Here is a 7,596-nt window from a genome sequence, read left to right as displayed (position 1 = left end):
TTCCTCCTTCTCTTTTTACAGGTTTCATTTTGGCTTTGATTCTAGCGAGTTTACTGACAGATTACTTCATTTTAACTATATGGCTTTCCTGTCTAGTGGGAGGCATATTTCTAAGTATCATATTTATCAAAAGAGCTCTGCAAAACAAGGGCCAGAATTACTCTTTTGATGGTTCCCTCTCTAACTACAACCACAATAAATTTTGTGAGAAAGAATGCTCAACTGGGGACCTTTTATGTTAAAGCTGAGAACTGGGGTTCAGACATTGTCACTTTCAAACCTCCACCAGTTGGGCTGTTTTTTTCCCTTCTTCTTCCCTCCCCGGGCAGAAATCTCACATCTGGTCTCACTTGCAAGGCTGGTCCTGGGCTCCCAGGGGCTCTATATTTTTCTCCCTATAACTTTAAATCAGAGGAACATTTCAGTAAATCACAGGGAACACTTATTTATTGGACATAGTTTTGGGTCTCTTAAAGCATGGAAAATAAATTTAATGGAGCGTTCGGAGCATTTCTCCAATCTTTTGAGGGATTACTTGGGGAATTTGTCAACTGCGCCAAGCCCAGCAGCCTGATCCAGAGAGATGGGAAGGAAATGATGGGAGAATCCTCTCTGAGGGCCCAGGCGGATCCTAAATCATACCAAGAAAGATTAATAGGAGAGGACCAGTTGCCAGCAAGGTTGATCAGCAGTCTTGCCATTCATTTAACTCTCATTTCAGCTGGAGGGTGACTTTAATCTGAATTGCATTTTGTTTTTGTCATCCACCCTTGCCAAATAATCTATGGGATACCAGAGTATGCTTCTTAACCTCAAACAGCAGAAGAGGGAGATGAAAATAGAGACGGGGTAGGAACAAAGAGAGACAGAAAGAAAGAAAGAGGAGGCAGCAGCTGCAGGCGGTCATGAAAGCCAGGGTGGTGAGCGGAGGAGGGCCTGGCTGGCTGGAGGGGGAGACTGTGGGGTGGGAGGACCAGGCTAGGGTACCTGTGGGGTGAGCAAGCACCGTTGGTGTCTTAAGTGGGAGAAGCAGGTGGATCGGGCGGGGCTTCCTTTCCTACGGGAGGTAAGTCCAGGTGAGTTTTGGGGTGGAGGACCACAGGTATCCTGGTTTGGGGTAATGGGTATTTGCTTAGGGAAGGAAGATGGAAGGCCAGGCTGGGGATGAAATGAGGCGGATGGGTTTCTTCTTCAGATTGGAGCTGCTCAGGGAACAAAGGGCCATTCCTGAGGGCATGCAGGCTTTGTTTTCAGAAGCAGAGGGACAATGACATTGTTAGTATTAATTGGAACAATTGCCACATGCTTTCCCTGAAATTGTGGGCCTGTAGATGCTGATTTGTCCTCCTCCCAGGCTGCCTAAGAAGGAAGAGAGCAGCAGACTTGTTTTAGGCTGGAATGGGGAAAGCCAGTCACAAGGTTAGCAGTGGCAAAGGCTGATGGAGATCAGGAGCCAGGGACACAGAGGTCCCACTGCAGCACTCGTGCCCCTTGAGGGCTGGGGACAGGCGCTCGTCATGCCTGTTTCTTTGGCACTTCTCGACGTGAGGCAGCCTGCCCTTCCCTCTTCCTTTTGCTTTTGAGCTTAGCCAGTCCAGTCCTTGCCCAGCATCTGGATGACCAGCTGCGAGGGGCAGAGGGTGTGTGGCGCACTGGGGTGGTGGCTGCAGGAGTGAGAGGGGCTAAGCGGGGAGGCAGGGTGAGCAGAGTGTGCTGGCCCACGGGCACTCCGCATGCAGACTCCAAGTGGGGCACCTGCAGAGATGCCTGTGTGCTCCCAGGCTGCCGTGGCTAGGTTTAGATGTGGTGGGTATGGGTATGGGGGAAATGTTCTAGGGTTTAGGGAATTACAGGACCAGTGCTTCACTGGTTGCCAGGAACCCTGACCTTCAAGTGACTCCTCGATGGCTTTGCCTTCACCTTTTCCTGATGCCTAAGACTCGTGATGTGACCAAGTTTTCAGCCCTGGTTCCTTCCCTCTCCTCCATTCTCAACACTGGCCTTCAGTCCCGTAAGCATGTTGGACTCGAGTTGGCCTTCTTCCTTCTCCACATAGTTCTGCACATACTAAAGGTGGAGACCAAGTTTTATTTTCTTCTAGAAGATGTTCCTGACCATTTTGTTCTCTCTGACCAGCTTATGCCCCCACCACACTCCTTACCATGAAGTCAAATGCTGTTTCCTGTGGCCTCGGTTGATTCTGTTCCACTACCTGTCCAGTCTCCTCACTGGTAACTGGGGGTTTAGATGCATGATCGCAAAGGTCCTTTGTAGTTGTCATGTTCTAGGGTTCTCTGTGTGTTGTCTTTCCTCTGTATCTGGTCTGTGAACTCCTGAAGGACAAGTATCTTTTCCTAGTGTAAAATCCCACAGTATTCTGGGCCCTAAGTGGGTATCCACAGGTACTTTGCTTTACCAGATCTGTAGATGTCCTTTTTCCTACCGGAAGTCAAAGGGATGAGAGCTGTTTAGATGCCCTGGAAGTGTTCATAAAATCTTCTGTGTCGATGTCGCTCCCGGCCGGCAGGAAAGACACACGACAAGGTCTGGCGGTGGTCAGGCTTTTCTTTATTCTCTCCTTATACAGTCTGCCCCGAAGCCTCTACCGGTCCGCTCCCCACGGCTCCTTCCGTGCTTCAGTCTCCCCCGAAGCCTCTACCGGTCCGTTCCCCGCGGCTCCTTCCGTGCTTCAGTCTCTCTCTCGGGGGTGGAGGCACTGGCTATATATAGGATTAATAGCTAGGCAGACTACCCTGTGAGGCGGGAACTTAGTGGGGTGATAAGAAACAGGTGCCACACAGGCGGGCTCGATGAGAGGGGTAATCTAGCTCAGGCTTTTGTACTTTCCCACAGGCCTCGCAATCACCGCGTCTGATGACTTGACAGTGCCACGGCTCCCAACATCTCCCCCTATTTTATTTTAAATGATGGCTACGCGCATCGCAGCCCGTCCTGGATAGAGTGCAGAGGCCTATGCCCCGAACTGAGGCCCACCGTAGGCCCTTAGCGTAGACCCTGGTCGGCCGTCCCAGGGTCCACCAAGGCCCTGAGGCCCTCGTCCTTTTTTCTAGGGCCAGGAATGAACCGGACGGAACCTGGTTGCACATAGGCATGCACTCATTTCTCTCCACGAATCCCCTCGGAGAGAAATTTATCTAACAATCCCAGCGGCTTTCGAGCGGAATGGGGTAGGGCCTGGCTTAGGTTGAGTCGTGCTGGGGAGGCACGCTCTTACCCGTCATTGACTCACCCACCCTGCTACATGTTGTTGTCTAGGGAGGAGAATGTGGGAAGCCTGTCACTTTTAAACGCGGTCGTAGGCCATGCGAGCGAGCCATGCGTATACAAGGGTAGCACATAGGGGAGCAAGCCGTTCCAGGCCCCCAAAAAGGGATTGTCCTGCAGTTCTTTTAGGGCTCATCTTGTTGTTGGGTCTGCGGTTGGCCTCTGGTGGAACAGGCCTGATCTTCAGTCGAGGGACTTGTCGCGTCAACCTCTCTGGGACCCACATTGGTTCTCGTCCCGATTCCTGCGGAAAGACACAAACCGCGCCTCGGCTTCCTCTTTTGTATCTCTGCCCTCCTTGACGGACCCTTCTCGGGAGCTTCCTCACTGTGCCTGTTCAAACACCTCGCGTACTTCTACAAGTTCTTGAGAGCTCCCCCCGTAACTACCCTCACTCTTTAGGCACGTGTGTATCATTTCCCACAATGGACGAGCAGAGACTGAAGCTCTACCCTCCCGTTCTGCTAGGGAAAGGTCTCTGCCCAACTTTTCCCAGGAGGGCAGGTTTACATGCCCTGTAGGCAGAAACCAGGGAGCAAAGCTGTCAATCTCTGCAAGGAAATTTTCTAAAGTCTTACGCCCCACCTTGAGGTCCTTGGACTTTAGGAGTCTCCGAAGGACCAACACCAAGGCTGTGTATCTTTACTTGGCATGTTTCCCATTTTTAATATATCTTCTGTTATTTTTACTTCTATGTTTATGTTTTACACTCTTTTATTACCTTAAGTTCTGGTGTTATGTTTCATACTCACCGCGTGAGGCCCAAGAAACCCGCCACTTACGCGTGAGGTTGAGAGGAGTCTACAAACCCTGTAGGTGCGCGCCACCCAGGGCCCAGGCTTATCCTCTACTCACCTGTCCTGCAGCTGCAGCACTGTGTAGGAGAATGCAGTCCACCGCCGCGTCTCGGGGTTGATCAATCCCCGTGCGGGCCACCAAATGTCGATGTCGCTCCCGGCCGGCAGGAAAGACACACGACAAGGTCTGGCGGTGGTCAGGCTTTTCTTTATTCTCTCCTTATACAGTCTGCCCCGAAGCCTCTACCGGTCCGCTCTCCACGGCTCCTTCCGTGCTTCAGTCTGCCCCGAAGCCTCTACCGGTCCGCTCCCCGCGGCTCCTTCCGTGCTTCAGTCTCCCCCGAAGCCTCTACCGGTCCGCTCCCCGAGGCTCCTTCCGTGCTTCAGTCTCTCTCTCAGGGGTGGAGGCACTGGCTATATATAGGATTAATAGCTAGGCAGACTACCCTGTGAGGCGGGAACTTAGTGGGGTGATAAGAAACAGGTGCCACACAGGCGGGCTCGATGAGAGGGGTAATCTAGCTCAGGCTTTTGTACTTTCCCACAGGCCTCGCAATCACCGCGTCTGATGACTTGACAGTGCCACGGCTCCCAACACTTCTGCTGCAATTTGTGGACATGATAGGGAGGGCTGTGTCTCCCTCTCATTGTTTCTGATACAGAGCTCTCCTAAGCATAGGACAGGCTCTTAGTCAAGGGGCTGAGGAGCTCCCTACAGCAAATACATTTTGTAGCACAGTGGAAACCCATGCTAAACTTGGTTCTGCCTGAATTTGGCCACTTACTGTCCACAGGACTTGGGCAGGTAAATCACTTGAGGTATGTGTGTTCTTTGCTCATCTCTGCACCAGTGACCCCACTTCCTGCCTGTCTATGTCAAAGGGCTACTGTGGGAATAAAAGAGATGGGATGGAGAGGGAGACATGTGAAAATGTTCTGTACCTTGTGAAGCTAATAGTGGTAGGTGTGAAGAGGCCAGTGAGGTGTGAGGCACGGTTACACATAACAACTTAACATAAAAATAGTAAAACAGAATGTCAGAACAGAAAGAGTATCAAAGGACTCCCTCTCCCCTCTCACCTCTGCGAGAACTATTTCTCTTTTCTTTTCTGAATAATACTCTGTACAAACTGCAACCTCCCTTCCCACCGCATTTTTTTTTTAAAGAAGAAAAGAAAGTCAAATGAGAAAGAACATTCTGGTATATTCTGGAAGTTGACTCTGAGAAGAGAGGAAAACATGAGCAAACAAAAGCTGTCACTCACTGGCAAGCTGCTTCCCCTAGGGAATAATTTCTGTGAGGAAAAATTAAAGATCTGAATGTTGCCTTGAGCAGGCACAGAATGTGGCTATGGTTAGTAAAGGGGAAGCCTGGAGTGTGTGACCTGCTCACTCAGTCTTGGGGTTCTACCAGCTCTGAGGGGCTACACTGTCTGCTGCGGGGCTAACTCCCGGCCCCTCAGTGTTCCCACAGTTCTGGAAAGAGGCCTGTCCATGGTACCACGGCTGATGTCTGGAGTGTGAGCAGAGGCCCGTTCACCCCAGCCTCTTTCTCCTCATCCTGCTCTGACTTCTTCTCCCTACAGCACCTGCCCTACCTTGTCAGTCTCCAGCCCTGAATCAGAAGTCAGAGAGGCCCCTGAAGCTGTAACCCGGCCTCCAGCCTTCTAAAACCCGCTTGTGTGCAAACAGACAAAGGCCCCCCTCCATGCACGCACCATCATGACTTTCCAAGACGATGATTGAGTTTTTCCCCTGTTCTGCTTGATATTTCTGCCAAAGCAAGAAAAATCCTCGTTGAAGTCTAGCAGGAAATCCAATAAAAATTCTTCAAAAGATGGGCTTGACATTGAAAAACAGCAAAATTATAAAATAGGCCTTAGAAAAGAGAGCGGAGAGTTATTATATCTGGCACCAAGCGAAAGCCCTGAGACCCCGTCCAAATGAGCCATCGCAGATTGAAAGTGTTTAGCTTCCCGTTGATTAAATATGGAGAAGGACCCAGGGCCTGCCAAGCCTCGGGGATCCAAAGTTTGTTTTCAGTCAGAATGTGTTTTCAGTCAATGGAAAAAATGGGCGGCCTGCGCTGGGCTATGTAACCGAGAAGCCCCAGGTTTGCAGTGAGTAATGGCTGTGAAGCAGAAAACCGTGAGGGCTGTTAATCATCCCTCCCAGGCCTCTGTAATTTAACTCAGCAACTCCCTCCTCTCGGAAGGCTCTGCCACCCTTCCCTCTCCACTCAAGGGAGAAGAGAGAGTCCTTCTGGGCCCAGCCATGCTCCGGTTCTTTAAATACCTCCCTCACCCATCTTCCTCCCAAACGTGCCCCGGTGTCCCTTGTTCCAGACATCCTGGGGTAAGGGAACAGAGAGGGGAGATGTGTCCGCATTCATGCTTTTTTTTCCCCTCCAGGGAAAATCTCTTTGTCAGTGAGCTTCCTGGATAAGAGGCCTAGAAAACTCTCACCCCTCACCGCTGCCCTCCCAGGTGGGAGGCTTGCTGATACTCTTGTACTCCTTTACCTCAGTCTTGCCATGCAGTTTTCCTGTTTCCTGGACCCTCACTGACCCCATCATCCCCTTACAGCAAGAGCGGAGTTAACAGGAAGTCTGTCTTCTGATGTCACTGAAGTTCGCCTGACTGAGAGTTCTGAGAGCAAGTGAATGGAGGGGAAGAAGAGGAGGAGGAAGAGGAGGAGGAAAAAGCAGAAAAGAGAGGGAGAAATTAGAGGGAAGGATGGCGGGAGGGATGGAGAGGGAGACAGAAGGAGACTGCTTGGGACATCACCTGTGGAAGGAAGGGCCAGGTGGATATGTTGGAGGGGAGATGTGTCGCCTGCGAGGAGAAGCCGGACCCTGAAGTCGGCCAAACCTTCTTTCTATCAAACCCAATGCCTATTCTTTCGGCCCCGCTCCCTCCAGCTAGGCCTGGGTCTGCGCTCTGCTTCCTGCTGGTGGTTGACTGGAGCCACCACTCACTCAAAGACCTTGACAGCTGCAGTTGAACATCGATGTTTGGTTGTAGGAAGTCACTTTGACCAAACAGTCTTTGAGGACTAGACAAAATAAACTAAAGAAAATTAGCAAATGTGTAGTTTTAAAATTAGTGCATGGGAAATGCTGGGTGGTTTAGTGGAAAACAGATTCTTTCACAAGGAGAGCAGGTCTCCAGCAGCTCAGCTGTGGGGACTCGAATCGATTCAGCAAATACCCCGGATGAGCAGTGATGCTGAGGAGCGAGAGGAAGTCAGCTTCATGCGATGAGAGCTTCTCTGGGAAGAAGTTAAATGAGACGCTGTGCATAGGTTGATGCTGCTGCTGCTGCTGCTGATGGCGATGATAAAGATGTGTGTGTGAGAGTGAGAGAGACAGAGACCGAAACAATGAGACACAGACACACAGAGACAGAGAGAGAAGGAAGGTGTTCAGGATGTCACCATTCTGGGGAATGAAGGTCGAGGAGGTGATCATAAGGAGAAGTGATAGCTCACACCTGTAATTCCAGCACTCTGGGGA

At 50.9% G+C, this 7,596-nt stretch overlaps 1 long non-coding RNA gene across 1 annotated transcript; it reads right to left on the bottom strand.

Moving 5' to 3' along the window:
- Window positions 1-2,547: 2,547 nt before the first annotated feature.
- On the bottom strand, window positions 2,548-6,227 carry LOC134473924 (uncharacterized). The gene is made up of 2 exons (XR_010044412.1): window positions 5,801-6,227; window positions 2,548-4,496 (listed from the first exon to the last, which is right to left on the bottom strand). It is a non-coding gene; the product is annotated as an uncharacterized LOC134473924 (long non-coding RNA).
- Window positions 6,228-7,596: the final 1,369 nt, after the last annotated feature.

The sequence above is a fragment of the Cavia porcellus genome, unplaced genomic scaffold (assembly GCF_034190915.1).
Source record: "Cavia porcellus strain 051 isolate PalLab524CR breed Dunkin Hartley unplaced genomic scaffold, mCavPor4.1 scaffold_29, whole genome shotgun sequence".
Classification (NCBI taxonomy): domain Eukaryota; kingdom Metazoa; phylum Chordata; class Mammalia; order Rodentia; family Caviidae; genus Cavia; species Cavia porcellus.
The sequence above is the reverse complement of the archived record's forward strand: the minus strand, read 5'-3'. Positions and strand labels throughout refer to the sequence as shown.